The sequence below is a fragment of the Panthera onca genome, chromosome C2 (genome assembly GCF_046562875.1).
Source record: "Panthera onca isolate mPanOnc1 chromosome C2, mPanOnc1 haplotype 2, whole genome shotgun sequence".
Taxonomy (NCBI): Eukaryota; Metazoa; Chordata; class Mammalia; order Carnivora; family Felidae; genus Panthera; species Panthera onca.
In genome coordinates, this window is record NC_138347.1 from 144,721,011 (window position 1) to 144,735,276 (window position 14,266).

The 14,266-nt window shown below is 43.3% G+C and overlaps 1 protein-coding gene and 1 long non-coding RNA gene across 9 annotated transcripts in view; both read left to right on the forward strand.

Annotated features, from left to right (window-relative positions):
- RBMS3 (RNA binding motif single stranded interacting protein 3) overlaps positions 1-14,266 on the forward strand; it is a 1,330,859-nt gene that overhangs the window by 90,507 nt on the left and 1,226,086 nt on the right. The window lies entirely within an intron of this gene.
- The window catches only part of LOC132684146 (uncharacterized), a 160,086-nt gene that overhangs the window by 88,656 nt on the left and 57,164 nt on the right, over positions 1-14,266 (forward strand). The gene's annotated exons all lie outside the window — the stretch shown is intronic.

The following is a 14,266-nucleotide window of genomic DNA, read 5'->3' on the forward strand; positions in this document are numbered from 1 at the left end:
CTGAATAAAGCTGTTATAAACATTTCTGTGCAGATTTTTGTATGGACATAATTTTTCAGATAAGTTAGGTGATTCCCTAGGAGCACGTCGGTGAATTGTGTGGTTACTGCTGTGTTTCGCTTTGTAAGAAACTGACAAACTGTCCTCCAAAGTAGCTGTACTGGTTTTGCATTCCCACCAGCAATAAATGAGAGAGGGTTCCTGTTACTCTGCCTCCTCACTTGTATTTGGTGTTGCCCATTTTGTGGGTTTTAGGTACTCTAATATATATGCAATGGTATCTTGTTTTAATTAGCAATTCCCTAATGACAGATGATGTGGAACGTCTTTTCCTATGCTCATTTGCCATCTGTATGTATTCTTTGGTAAGGTGTCTGCTCAGATATTTGCTCATTTTTTAATTGGGCTGTTTGTTTATTTATTTTTTGTTGACTTTATCGGCAGGGGATACGTTCCAAGACCCCAGTGGATGCCTGAAATTGAAGATCGTACCAAATCTGATGCACACGATGTTTTTTCCTGTAGTGTTCATACATACGTACGATAAAGTTAAATTTATAAATTAGGCACAATAAGAGATTAACCACAATAATGGATAATAAAATAGAACATTTGACAGTGCATTGTAATAAAAGGTATGTGAATGTGGTTTTTCTGTCTTAAAATATCTTATTGTACTGTCTCATCCTTCTTGTGATGATGTGAGATGATAAAATGCCTATGTGATGAGATAAAGGGAGGTGTATGACACAGGCATTGGGATGTGTATTAGGCTACTATTGACCTTTGACTCTACGTCAGAAGGAGGATCATCTGCTTCTGGACTGCGTTTGAACACAGGACCATGCAGAAAGTGAGACCTTGGATAAAGCGGGATTTCTGTTTTATGGATACAAGACCTTTGGATACAAGTGTTTTACAAATATAATCTTTCGGGGAGCCTGGGTAGCTCAGGCGGTTAAACGTCTGACTTCAGCTCAGGTCATGATCTCACAATACGTGGGTTTGAGCCCCGCGTCAGGCTCTGAGCTCAAGCCTGGAGCCTGCTTTGGATTCTGTGTCTCCCTTGTTCTCTCTCTGACCTTACCTGCTCATTCTCTCTCAAAAATAAATAAACATTAAAAAAATTAAAAAAAACCCAAATATAATCTTTCACTCTGTGGCTTATCTTTCCATTTCCTTAGTAGTATCTTTGCAGAGAAAATTGTAATTTTTATAAAGTCCTTACTAGTTTTTTTTCTCTCATGGATCATGCTTCTCTGTTCTCTTCTAGAAGTTTCTTCTGTATTTTACACTTAGGTCTATGACCCATTTTGAGTTAATTTTCTGAAAGGTGTAAGATACGTGTCTAGGCTCTTTTTTTTTTTTGGTTTGTTTTTCATATCAGCATCCAATTGTACCAGTACCATTTGTCGAAAAGACTGTCCTTTCTCCATGGACTTGACTTCCTTCCTTTGTCAAAGATCAGTTGGCCATATTTGTGGGAGTCTATTTCTGGGCACTCTGTTTGAGTCCTTTGATCTATGTGCCTATACTTTTGCTAATACCATACTGTCTTGATTACTGTAGCTTTATAGTAAGTCTTGAAATCAGGCAATGTGAGTTTTACAGGCAGCATATTACCACTTAAAAATATTTTTTAAGTAAATTTTCAGTGACATGTAGCATACGTGTAGAAAAACACTCAAATGATAATGTATAGCCTTATAAATTCTTACATAGTAAATATATTCAAGTAAGTGGCACCCAAAGAAGAAAGGACATTAACATTTTCAGACCTTCCTTTGTGATTCTTCCAGTTACTAAACCTCCATTCAGCGATCATGTCTATTCTGACTTTTAACAACATGTATTAGTTTGGCTTGTTTCTGTAGATTATTTTAGTGGAGTCACATAATATGTACTATCTGATGTCTGGCTTCTTTCCTCAATATTGTGTTTGTGAGATTTGCCCATCTTTTTATGGATAGTTGTTGACTGCTTATGCTTATTACTGTATAATTTCCCATTGTATGAACACACCACAATTTATGGATCCATTTTTCTGTGGTTGGAAATTTGTATTATCTTCAGTTTTTTATTATTACACATAGGAACAGTATAAAATTCTCGTATGTATCATCCAGCGTTTATGTTCACATTTCTGTTGATATATCCCTAAGAGTGAAACTCCATATCATAGGGTGTTGCACATATGTTCAACACTGATAGATATTGACACTCATTTTCCCAAAATGGTGCTCAATTTATGTTCCCACTACCAGTGTATGAAACTTTTGTTTATGCAGCATATATTCTAATCCTTAAAACAGCTCTGTGACATAGTTACAGTATTTTATTCTCATTTTACATTTGACTAAATCTGAATCTTAGACAAGATAAATGACTTGACCAAGGTCATGTACTATTGATTTATCTCCAAGGCAGTCTGAACTCAGACCACAAATACTTTTTTTGGTAAATGTTTATTTATTTTTGAGAAAGAGAGCGAGCAGGGGAGGAGCAGAGAGAGAGAGGGAGACACAGAATCCGAAGCAGGCTCCAGGCTCTGAGCTGTCAGCACAGTCTGATGCAGGCCTGAACTATGAACAGCAAGATCATGACCTGAGCTGAAGTCAGACGCTCAACGGACTGAGCAACCCAGGCACCCCCAGACCACATATACTTTTAATGACTTTCCTTTCCTCCTCTTCTAGGTTAAGAATGCCATTATATACAGACAATCTTCTTTGAAACTTCCAGACTTCATCTAGGTAAAGCTTAATCCCAGCCCAGTGTATATCCATTTCTACTATGGCCAACAGATGGCGCTAACAGTAGTTTAAAATTTGTCACTTGGAGCTGTGAACAAGTGAACTCAGATACAGCCTCTTAGAACCATTCTTTCTTTATGTTTGTCTGAGCTGGTCTGAAAGCTAGAAATCTTGGGGTCATTCCTCTTTCTCTCTCACCCATGTAGTTGGACCATAAATCCCATCCATTTTACTCAACAGTAATTCCTGTATTTGCATTCCCCCTCCGTTCTCTCCTTCCTCTGTGTTCCCATTACCTTCTCTTCTTGTCTCTTAAATATGAATCTTGCACTCATAAGTACATAGCACTCATCACAGGTGGCAGTTTATGTACCTGCCATGCCCTGCTATGTTTTTAACTCCTCACTGTAGAGACTGAATCAGATTTATTGTGTGTCCTGGGGTCTAGCATAGTGCCTGGCACAGTGAAGGTACCGATGTTTGAGGATTTCATCAAGTTCTCTTGGCAGACAGCAAAAAGTTCAAAATGACCATTCTTTCCTGCGGTCACATAAACTCGGAAATACTTAACTTGCCCTGTCTGCCCTGGATGACCTGGTATCATGCTCTGACCTCTGGGAGAACAGGCTCATTATCATACAGATCCCTTGCCCAACGGTGTGGCTCATTCGTGCATTCCATCTCCCTTTTTTTTTTTTTTTTTAATTTTTTTTTTTTTCAACGTTTTTTTATTTATTTTTGGGACAGAGAGAGACAGAGCATGAACGGGGGAGGGGCAGAGAGAGAGGGAGACACAGAATCGGAAACAGGCTCCAGGCTCCGAGCTGTCCATCTCCCTTTTAAAAGGCTGGGGATGAGCCAAGGTACAAGGTCACTTCTTTTTTATAGGGTGGTTGCCAGAGAATTTCTGGTGGCAGACAGTAGGCATGACCAGATTGTCCACTTGCCCTGGTTCAGATTGAATTGTTGGTAGTTCAGGACTGGGGATGGCATAGGTCAGCTTGAGATAAGGCAGCAGAACCACCAGGCACAAATCTGTCCCCTTAATGAGAAAGAGATTCCTGGTTATTGGACCATTTGTTTGTGGGCTAGGACTTTGATTTTAATCCCATAGCTTTATACACTTGGAAGAGGGTAGATAAAAACATTAATAAGCACAGTACCAGTTAAAAAATATTTTCCTCCCCTGACCTTCTCATCTGTCCTCTCCCCGCAGTCATAACTTTTCAAGGTTAGTGTTGATGGTCTCTGCCACTCGGTATGTCACTATATTTGGGTCAGAACCAGACTGCTTGGGTGCGACTCTTGCATTTGCCGTTTCCTATATCTGTGACCTTGGGTAAGTTACTTAATATCTTTAAGCCTCAGGTTTTCATCTGTAAAGTGGGTTTAATAATAGTGCTTTCCTCCTATCGTTGTAATGGGGATTAAAAGAGTTAATATATAAAAAGCTTTTCAACGGTGTCAGCTCATATTAAGTGAGGTTGGTAAATATTGACTTTTCTTTCCTTTTTTTTTTTTTTTATCAAACCAGATACAGCTATTTTGATGCTATCTAGAGCACAGAAAACATTTCATTTATTATTATGTTTCATATTGTGATAGCTTTTATTACCAGGGTGAAAATGGCTAAATGTAAATGAACTTACATCTGCAATATTTTTCTCACCAATTGTACTGGGTACTTTCTCTGCTCTTTTCTGTAATAGACTCCTGTACTCTCTACACATGTCATAATAATTCCTTATGTTTGTATTGCATCTTAAAGTTTACAAGCTACTCTTACTTACAAAATCTCATCTCAATCAGAAATCTCTGCAAGATGGACAGGGCCTGTTTTATATTCATGCCTATGTTATTTAAGAGCTGAGAAAGCTGTGTCTAGCTGTGATTAAGGGGATTTTGTGGGATCTCAAGGCTGGTGAACGATGGGGCTGGGCCTGCCATCCTTCTTGTTCTGGTACTTTCCACTCATTGTCAAGTTCTATGAGTTTGTGGACAATCAGGAAGCTGCAGTCAAATACCTAGGTGTCCATTAAGAAAATATGTGTGTATACAGTAGCTTCTACCCAGAAATTAGGTATTAGTACCCCTTGTAATAGGAAAATTCACATTCCAGGATATTGCATTTGAGATGGGTGGCAATAGGAGTCCCAAATGAGTCTCTGAAAGCTTTTAAAATTTTATGTTCACTAAAATAACGTCAGACAGCACCGTGAACAAGGACGGTATTGGTGTTTAGTGGGTAGAAGGGTAATTCTAGGTTCTGTCTTCTCAGTAGTTATAGTAAGTAGCTTGTATGGTTTTTGTTTTTTTGTTTATTTTTGGCAGGTACAATGCGTACCACAAGGGTTTCCCCTCCCCCCACAGCGGGTCTGCTTCACTAACTAAATGTTCAATGTCTATCTGGTTTTATGACTCAGTATTATTGATTTCTGCCTTCCTGAGACCCACACTGTCAGCCCCTCTTAGATGCCTCTCAGCTTTCTTCCTTGTTCGGACACTGCCAGAATGCAGTTGAAGGCTCCATTTCCCTCCACCTCCTTTCTCTCACCGAAGGCTTCCGGTTAAGACCCCTTTTCTTTTTCTGTTACTTCCTTCACCTCCTGTGTATGTCCTCAGACCCCAGGACATCTTTATCCATTTACCTGTAAAAGATTGATTTAGCATATTTTAGAACTAAAACCACTATTTCAGAATTATGAGTGCCATAATTTTTGTGTAAGATTTCATTCAAATCGGCGGAACAAATATGCATCCAGTTTCTCTGTATGCTATCATAGGTCCTCAGGAAAACTCCTGAGGGCCTAGAACGTCATGATTTATCCAGATTCATTCTGATTCAGTTCCCTTCTTGCGAAGCCCATAGAATGAATGAAGCATTGCTAATGTTTATCCTTCTTAATTAAGATCCCTTGTGCTTTTCTGTTTTCACACTCCCTCCCCACCCAGAACTCAATAACTGTGCTACCAAAAATCTCTTGATTGAGCTATGTTTGTGTTTGAAAAATGCTTGCTAGCCCTTAGATGTATCCCTGTAAGAATGCTGGGGAGAAATCTGTGCCATTGTCAAAGCAAAGTTATCATTGATAAGCACCCTGGGCCCAAGAGTTCTGGTCAAGGAAAGTGATGGAAGAATCCGAATCTTGGTCCCGTCCTCGGAAATGGAGGAGTGGATGTGTTGGTGTGCAACCCACATGTCTGCTTGGGCCCTCTGTGTGCCAGCTGTAGCCGGTGTGGGCCCCTGACAGTTCCCAGAGTTCTTTGTTTTTCCCTAGCTGCTGGCTGCTGAGAGTGGCTTTGCCCAAGGCCATGAACGCCCCAGGAGGGAAGGGGCAGCCAGCATCCAGTGACTTTGCCTCTAGAGCACAAATGTCAGGCTCCCTTCCCTCAGTTCAGGAAGGGAGGGCCTGTGAAGTTTCCCAAGTCTCCTGTGGGGTGAAGAGAGACTTCTGTTAAGAGTGCATCTCAGGTCAGCTCCTCCCTCTGCCTGATCCTGCTTCTTTCCCTTCCCTCCAGAGTTGATCCCAATAAACCTCTTGCACACACATCTCAGAGTCTCAGAGTTGGTTTCCCAGGGAACTCAGCCTCAGACAAATAGTCTGCTTATCTGTGCAGTGGGTTGGCTGAAAATTGAGGGCAGTGTCCCTCAGCCTCCACCCCTGTTGCCGAGCAAACCACACTGGCCCAGAGCTGTTCTGATTCTTGAAATCCTGCGTTTGGCAGTGAGCTGAAATAGTACTCGTGACATCTGGATGTCACTTGGTGTGGGACTTCATAAGGAATACTGGCAGTATGCAATACTTTGATATCTCTTGTGGAAATTCCTTCTTGTTATGCTCAAAGAAAATGAAGACTGGTGTGGCTTACAGAGACCCTAAATTGGTACTCTTTAAACACTGCCCTCGGTGTTGAGGCTGGACATACAGCAGTGAACAAGATAGATCCCACCCGGCCCTCGTGGTGGGAGACAGGCACGGGGGTGTGGTGAGAATAGGGGTGGGACGGTCGGCAGAGGTCAGAGCCTGCAGGACTTTATAAAACAGGTTGGAGGAACTGACCTGGATCCTCAGAGCAATGGAAAAGCATCAGTGGATTTTAGGAGGGGAGTCATCTGACCATATTTGCTTATTACTTCATGAGTTTAATATTTGCGAACTGAATTATGATCGTTTATAATATAGATTAGTACAGTCATGTTGACCAAAAAACATTGAAGCCAGTGCCCCCAAAGTAATCAGAGTGAGGGATTATTCTCCTCAGTGTGTATTCCTTGTGAGAGGCCTGGCTTTAAGGATCTGAGCGGATTTCAGGAATTCCAAGGACAGGAAACAGAGAATGTGGCAGCGGAAGGTAGAGGTACGTAAGCCAGGAGCCCTGGAGCAACTGTTGCTCTGTGTGCATCTGTGTGTGTGCGCGCACGTGTGTGTTTCTTTTTTTCTTTCTGTTTTTTTGTTTTCGTTCTTTCTGACTCTGTGTCTCTGTCTAATTTCTCTCTCACTGGGTTTCTCTGGGCAAGGCAGGCACTGAAGGCATGTCTATTAAAGAGATTCCCCTGCAGGCAAGTTCCCCAAAGCCCTTCCTAGCCAATAGCATATTCCATCTGGCTTACCAAAAATGCCTGGAATGGGGTAGCAGAGTGGTTGTGAGCTCCAGACTTCACGGGAAAGGACTTTTCTGTCGGAGATTGTTTTAGGACTGAACGGCAAGCATAAATGTTTTTCTTTCTGTTATTTTATTCAGGTCTAAGCTCCCTTAATTAAAAAGTAATTATATTTCCCCCCTGAGTATTTGATCTCAATTCAGCTGATGTGCTGACAACCGTACTCGACAGGAAGGTTTCCCCAAACTCAAATCTGCTGTGGATGCCCCAACCCAAACCCCCCAAGGAGTCACAAGTTTTCTGCAGAAGTTCATTCTCCTTCAGATTGCTGGATTGTGGAGGAGTAACTGAAGGCACATATTGACCTGTTACGAACAGATGAGAGAAAATGACCAGAACAAATAAACTTTGGGGAACCAAAGCAGAGAAATTTGTCTCCTTCAAAATTCCCATGCCATTCAGCTGTTCTGTATTTGCAGAAAATAGCAATAACAACAACAACAACAACAACAACTAAGGATACTGACTGATAATACTTGCTAACATTTGGGGTTTGTTTTTGTATGAAGGTATTATTGGAGCTATTGCTTCTCTCTTGATGTTTGTCATGTGTGTTCCCCCCTCCACTCCCCCGCCTCCCCCGCCGCCCCCTGCCCAGCTTCCTTCTATTTGAAGTAAGATGTTGCTTCACTCTGGCAATTTGGATTGCCTAATTGATGTTGCCAAGGAGGAGGCCTCTCTTGGTTACTCTGTCACTCTTCTGCACTTGGAAGTGTCTCTAATCCCTTTAATGATTATCTTCACGGCATGCGAGCACGTCTGATGCTGACAGTGGAATAGTAGCTAAGGACACAGAGTGGAATCTTAGCTGGAATGTTCAGAGCCTGGAGTTACTTGAACAGACTGCTTCCTGATTACGCTGGAATCCTCGGCAATGTCCTATTTCATAGTCATTACTTGAAGTTTACTTAAGCATTAAAAAAATTTTTTTTAACGTTTATTTATTATTGAAAGACAGAGACAGAGCACGAGCATGGGAGGGGCTGAGAGAGGGGAGACACAGAATCTGAAGCGGGCTCCAGGCTCTGAGCTGTCAGCTCAGATGCGAGGCTCAAACTCACAAACCGCGACGAGGTCATGACCTGAGCCGAAGTCGGATGCTTAACCGACTGAGCCACCCAGGCGCCCCATAAAACATTTCTTTTTTACATAAATGAACACCTTCCCAGTGTAATGAGGCTTTGGAAGCTGTGCAGGAGAGAGGAGTTGGGAGAGGTAGCAGGCTCTAGGGTCAGGTCTGTTATGACTAATATGACCGTTAGGGAAGTCCCTGATCTCCCTGGGGGTCCTCTGCCAAAGATGGTCACTCACCTCCTCTCCACATATCTAATACTCTGGTTGGATGCATTTGGGGGCCTAATCTGAGAAAGTTGTCCTTTCTCTCAAACAGTTCAGTTCTCCTTCGAGAACTAGAGATGACAGGAAAAAACCGTGTCCATGGATTTGGCTATTCTCATTCCTTGACTAGGGGCTCATCGATGTGTTTCTCATTCCAGCCACAGAGGAGTGGTATTCGGCACGGTATCACTTTCCTTTTCACCCAGCAGTTGGATAAAAAAGATGCCTGTGTATGTGGCTGTGAGTGAGTGTTGAGGGAAGGATGGGTTTGAAGGAGCTGAGAAAGAGCAGCTGTACCAGCAAAATGTGGTGACCAGCTTAAGGACCAGGTGGCCATGTCCCCCTCTCTTTGCCCACTCTGCCCACATCAGCTTCTATGCAACAACCGCTACCTTCTGGAATTCCTCCACTGCCCCATTCTTATTTTCTAGGCCTGCCAGGTGGGCGTTACTTACGAAGACTTTTTCCGAATTTCTCATAAGCCTCTGCTGCTTGCAGCCTCACTCTGTACCCAGCAGGCCCTTGGTAAAGACTTGTTGAATGGAAATGCATACAAATTTGTTTCAAATGTTAGCTCTTAGATGTGGCAACTCTTGAAGGAACCCTAAGCATTGGGGCACCTGGGTGGCTCAGTCGGTTAAGCGTCCGATAGTAGCTCAGGTCATGATCTCGTAGTTCATGAATTTGAGCCCCGTGTCAGGCTCTGTGCTGACGGCTCAGAGCCTGGAACCTGCTGCGGATTCTGTGTTTCCCTCTCTGTCTGCCCCTCCCCTGCTTGCACACTGTCTGTCTGTCTGTCTGTCTGTCTCTCTCTCTCTCTCTCTCTCTCTCAAAAAATAAGGAAACATTAAAAATCCTAAAAAGAAAGGAACTCCAAATATTGACGTCCATGGGGGAAGAAAGGCTCAAGTAAGCAAACAGTTCCTGAAGGAGAGCAGTTGTCCTTTGTGCTGCCAGGCCTGCAGACTTATTCCACTCATATTCTTCCGGTGGCTCCAGGAGATGGCACGTTTCCTCACCTCTGCCAAATTTGTAAGGAGCATGTATTAATACTTCTGAATTGCTCATAGATTAAAGGCTTTCACCTCTGTTGTCACTATTCTTCTACAAGCGCCAGAGTACCTTGCCAGCTCCTAAACCAGGTAACCTCCTAGATTAGTGGTTGGAAGATTCCGATGTACCTCAACATCACCTGGAGGACTCGTTAAAACACAATTACTGTCTCCCACCCCCAGTTCCCAATTCAGTAAGTCAGGGGAGGAGCCCCAAGAATCTGCTTTCTTCTAAGTTCCCTAGTGGTGCTGATGTCGCTGGTCCTCAGACCTCGCACTGCGAGTCTGTGCTGTCGGTAGTCTCCTTGCCTCCTTCATTGGCCCCCAGACTGTATCCATGTGAAGCTAGAATGCTCTGCTAGGAACAAAGTCAGATGGCTTTGTCTCCTCCCAGTACTTCCTCAAGTTCTTGGCTGGCTCACGAGGCCACAAGGGCTGACCAGCCTGGCTTTCCAGCCTCACCCTGCCCCATCTGCATATTCCGTGTCTTTCTACTGTGTCACCTGCCTCTTTCCGGGACCCAGCCCCATACCCAACTGCCCCCACCCTGGCTCTTTCTAGCCTCCAGTTCTTCACGTGGTTTCTGCTCTGTGCAGGAAGCCTTCTTCTTTTCCCCCGTTTTAGTGCCTGTACCACAGCACTGTCACTTCTTCAGAGAAGCCACACCTGACCATGTGAACAAAGGTCATGTTCCCGCTTGTTCTCTTGCAGAGAAGCTTTTCTTTGTGTCTTTAGCATAATCTTTTATGGTATTCATTTGTGGTTTTGCGTTATGAGTAGCTACATTTCTGCTTGGGTTGGGAACTCCCATGAAAAAAGGGGCATATGTGTTTCGGTCACGGCTGAATTTCCAGTGAATAGCAGTACCTGGCAGATAAACATTTGTTCAGTGACTGGATAGGTGGATGGATGGATGAGGTTCTGGAATGCTTGGGAGTTGTAGGAAAAACTTAGGGGAACCGGAAAAAGAATTCCTGCCATGGAGCACTTGGCTACATCTGTGTGCGCTGGTTTATCTGTCGATGAACATATCCGAGGTTTATTTTCGAAATTTTTGCTGAAGGACTCCGAATTGCCTGGAGCAGTCAGCACCCCCACCCATTTTGCTTCAAAACATGTGTATCCCTTGAAACTCCTTTCTTCAAGAAAATCTGATTCTGAATTTAATAGAGCCGTGTCTGTGACTCAAGGAACTGGTCCATTTATCTTTGTATCATAGTGCTGTTTATCCACGATCAAGTCAAAGTTTTTGAGAAACCTATTTTTGGCTGAAAATAACAGGATTCTCTCAGATAGTTTTGTGCGATTTCAAATGCCTTTCCTTTGGGAGTTGTCCCTTGTCTGTCAGCATGGGCTATTTCTCTGGGGACCTTTTCCTTTCTTAGATTCTTTTCCTTCCTTGCTTGTATCTTTTCTGGCCAATCTTCTCTTCCAAGACACCTTCCATGGAGCTTAAACAGCATTCCTCTGAGTTCACGGGTCGATCGGATCATTGCGGTTACATGACAAAGCAAATTCTGAACCTGAGTCTCCTGCTTCCTCACCTGCTCTAGGATACCTCACCTCCCGGCCTACACATTGGGTCTCAGTCCACCTCTTGAGTTGCATGGACCCAAGGGTTGTCAGAGGAGCAAAGTGACCACACGGGCAAAACTGTCAACTTCAGATACTTACAGAGTCGGCCAACTGTGGCTGGGACTTTGGAGGCAGGAGTTCATGGTCTGTACTCATGGTCCATGCAGACAGGTGGTTCGCAATGATATTTTGTTTTACAGCCAGGACGTTGAGGCGTTTTCAAAGAACTGGGCTTCAGAGATGCATGTTTTCACGTGGCAATAACTTTCTGAATTTCGCATTGAATCCATTCACCCAGGTATGAAAACAGTGTCAGGTACTCCTAGCAAGTAAAACTGAGTTGGGGAGCCAGACAGAGGTTTCATACACCCAGGTTAGGTTGTCTGCTCAGGGTTTTCCTTTTGGAAACAGCATATTTCCTCTTTGGGGAGAACCAGCTCTCACCTCTGTCATTCCTTGTGGTTTAGGAGCTGTCGTTGGAAGACAATTCTGTGTGGCTGGCTTGCATTTTTGCACACCTTCTGTCACCTGGAAGAGAGAGACTGACTGGGTCTCCCTCCAGGTGGTGGGTAGGTTTGTTTTCTGACCAGAATAATGAAGATGAAATTCTTGGATGAAGGATAGGCAGGCTTGCCAACAGCACCCGGTCGTGAACCAGAGCAATGCAGAATTTCCCAGAGGGGAGTGTGAATGCTGCTGGAGAAGACAGGCATGTGAGGCAGGCTGGACCGTGGGAATGCTCTGGGGCTCCCAAGGCTGCTCCCACACGAGGAAGTTAGGAATTTGGCATTGTAGAGCTGTACATTTACGTAGAATCTAAATCCTTCCCTCGAAGCTGTTCTGTGGCGCTGCGTAGAAACGATGGTCACGTTGAGTTTGGATTATCAATAGTGTGTTATTGATTTTATTACTTGGTGGGCAAGTACTGGGACTTGGGATAGCACAGCGAACCTGTGACTGGTAGGCTCTTTCAGGGCCAGGTGGTGCTTTTGATGGGGAAAATCACCTTTTCTTTTTCTTTTCTTTTATCTTTCTCTGTGTAGACACATATGTCTGCTTATTCATGTGTACAGGCATACACATGTATGTGTGTGCAGGTGGGTACGCGTATGTGTCTACGTGCATGTGAGCACATGTATACATGTGTGCCTGTGTGCGTGTATGTGCACGTGTGCCTGTTTATGTGTGATTTAGGCATTTATCTTTCTGTTTTGGCATGTAGAATCATACTTATCATCCCAGTGTTTCGTTACTAATTTCATGTAATCCAGAGTGTTCTTATACCAAAGGGACCTTTACCTTTTCAGTAATAATTTCAAGTGGTTGTTGAAGAAGGTACGTAAAGAGGGAGGTAAAGCTTATTGGGCAGAGTTGTAGCAGGGGATGTTAATAGATGCAAAGAGAAAATCAAAGGCAGGAAACAAAAAGGTGAGCAAAGAACCAATTTAAATATTAAACTTTTATGAAATGGACATATGCAAGGTTGTTTCAATTCATTTTCCAGATTTTTTCTGACTTCTCATCATGCAAACCACATGTCTGTCACCTAAACCTGCTCTTACCTGTCCAGCCCTCCTCCCTTGCCCTCTGTGTCCTGCCTCTACTCTTACATGCACACTCTGCCTGAAATAATGCCCCCTTCCCTTCCTGGCTCCCTGGGTCTTACCTCACCATGGCCAGACCCACTCTGGGCCTAATGACACCAACTTTTTTAAGGTTCCTGAACCCAACCCTTCATGAGGGGTTGTCCCGCCCACAACAAGATGAAGGAATTCTCAGACACCAGCAGCATGTCGGAGAATTCATCTCAATCCTGACACTCTCTAGCTGGAGATAGCATCAGATTCCATAGGTTGGGGGTTCAGTTGTAGAAGACTGACCGCTAACCCCCCTTCAGATACCAGTTGCAAGCCCTGGGCTATCACCGGTGCTTTTGTCCAACTAGCAACAGATTGTAGGTTCCAGTGACATCCTCCTTAAGTTCTTTTAATTTGCTAGAGAAGCTCACAGAAGTTGGGGAAACACTTATGTTTACCAGTTTATTAAAAGATGTAATAAAGGATCTGAATCAACAGTCAGATGAAGAAATGCACTGGGTGAGATATGGGGAACTCTGTAGGGTACAGAAACTCTGTACCCACTCAAGACACATCACTTTCCCTGTACCTCTACATATTCACCAACCCAGAAGCTCTCTGAACCTAGTCTTTTTGGGTTTTTATGGAGGCCTCATTACATATTCATGATTAAGTCATTGGCCATTGGGTGATTCAGTCTCCACCCTCCCTCCCCTTTAGAGGTCAGGAGGTGGGAATGAACATTCCAACTGTGTCATCACATGTTTGGTCCCCCTGACAACCAGCCCCTGCCCTTGGGTGGGGTCCAAAATTCACCTTCATTAATAACAAAACACCCGTGTCACCTTTATGGTTCTGAAAGTTTTCAGGAACTGAATAAAGATCAAATATATGAATCATCATCTGAATGACCAAATATATTATTTCTTTTAAATGACTATATTGCAGTCTGGATCTAAATTGCCACCAAATTCATAAATCCTATCATCTTTCCAGCAAGTGCCATTTCTTCCTTTCCCTTTGACCCAAAGGGATAAAGTATGTTGAGTGATGCTTCTCACTTTTTACATGCTCTCTCTCTCTCCTGCCCTCTCTCCCTTTCTTTCTTTCTTTCTTTCTTTCTTTCTTTCTTTCTTTCTCCCTCTCTTCTACCTTCCCTCCCCTTCCCTCTCTCCCCAAGTTAATTTTAAGATTAGTTTCTTGATATTGGTCCTGGAACATGTCTCCAGTGAAGTGAAGATATACAGAGTATACAGAAGTTGGAGTCTCTCTATTTTTTTAGAGGAATTTTCACTTGAGAGTAAAATT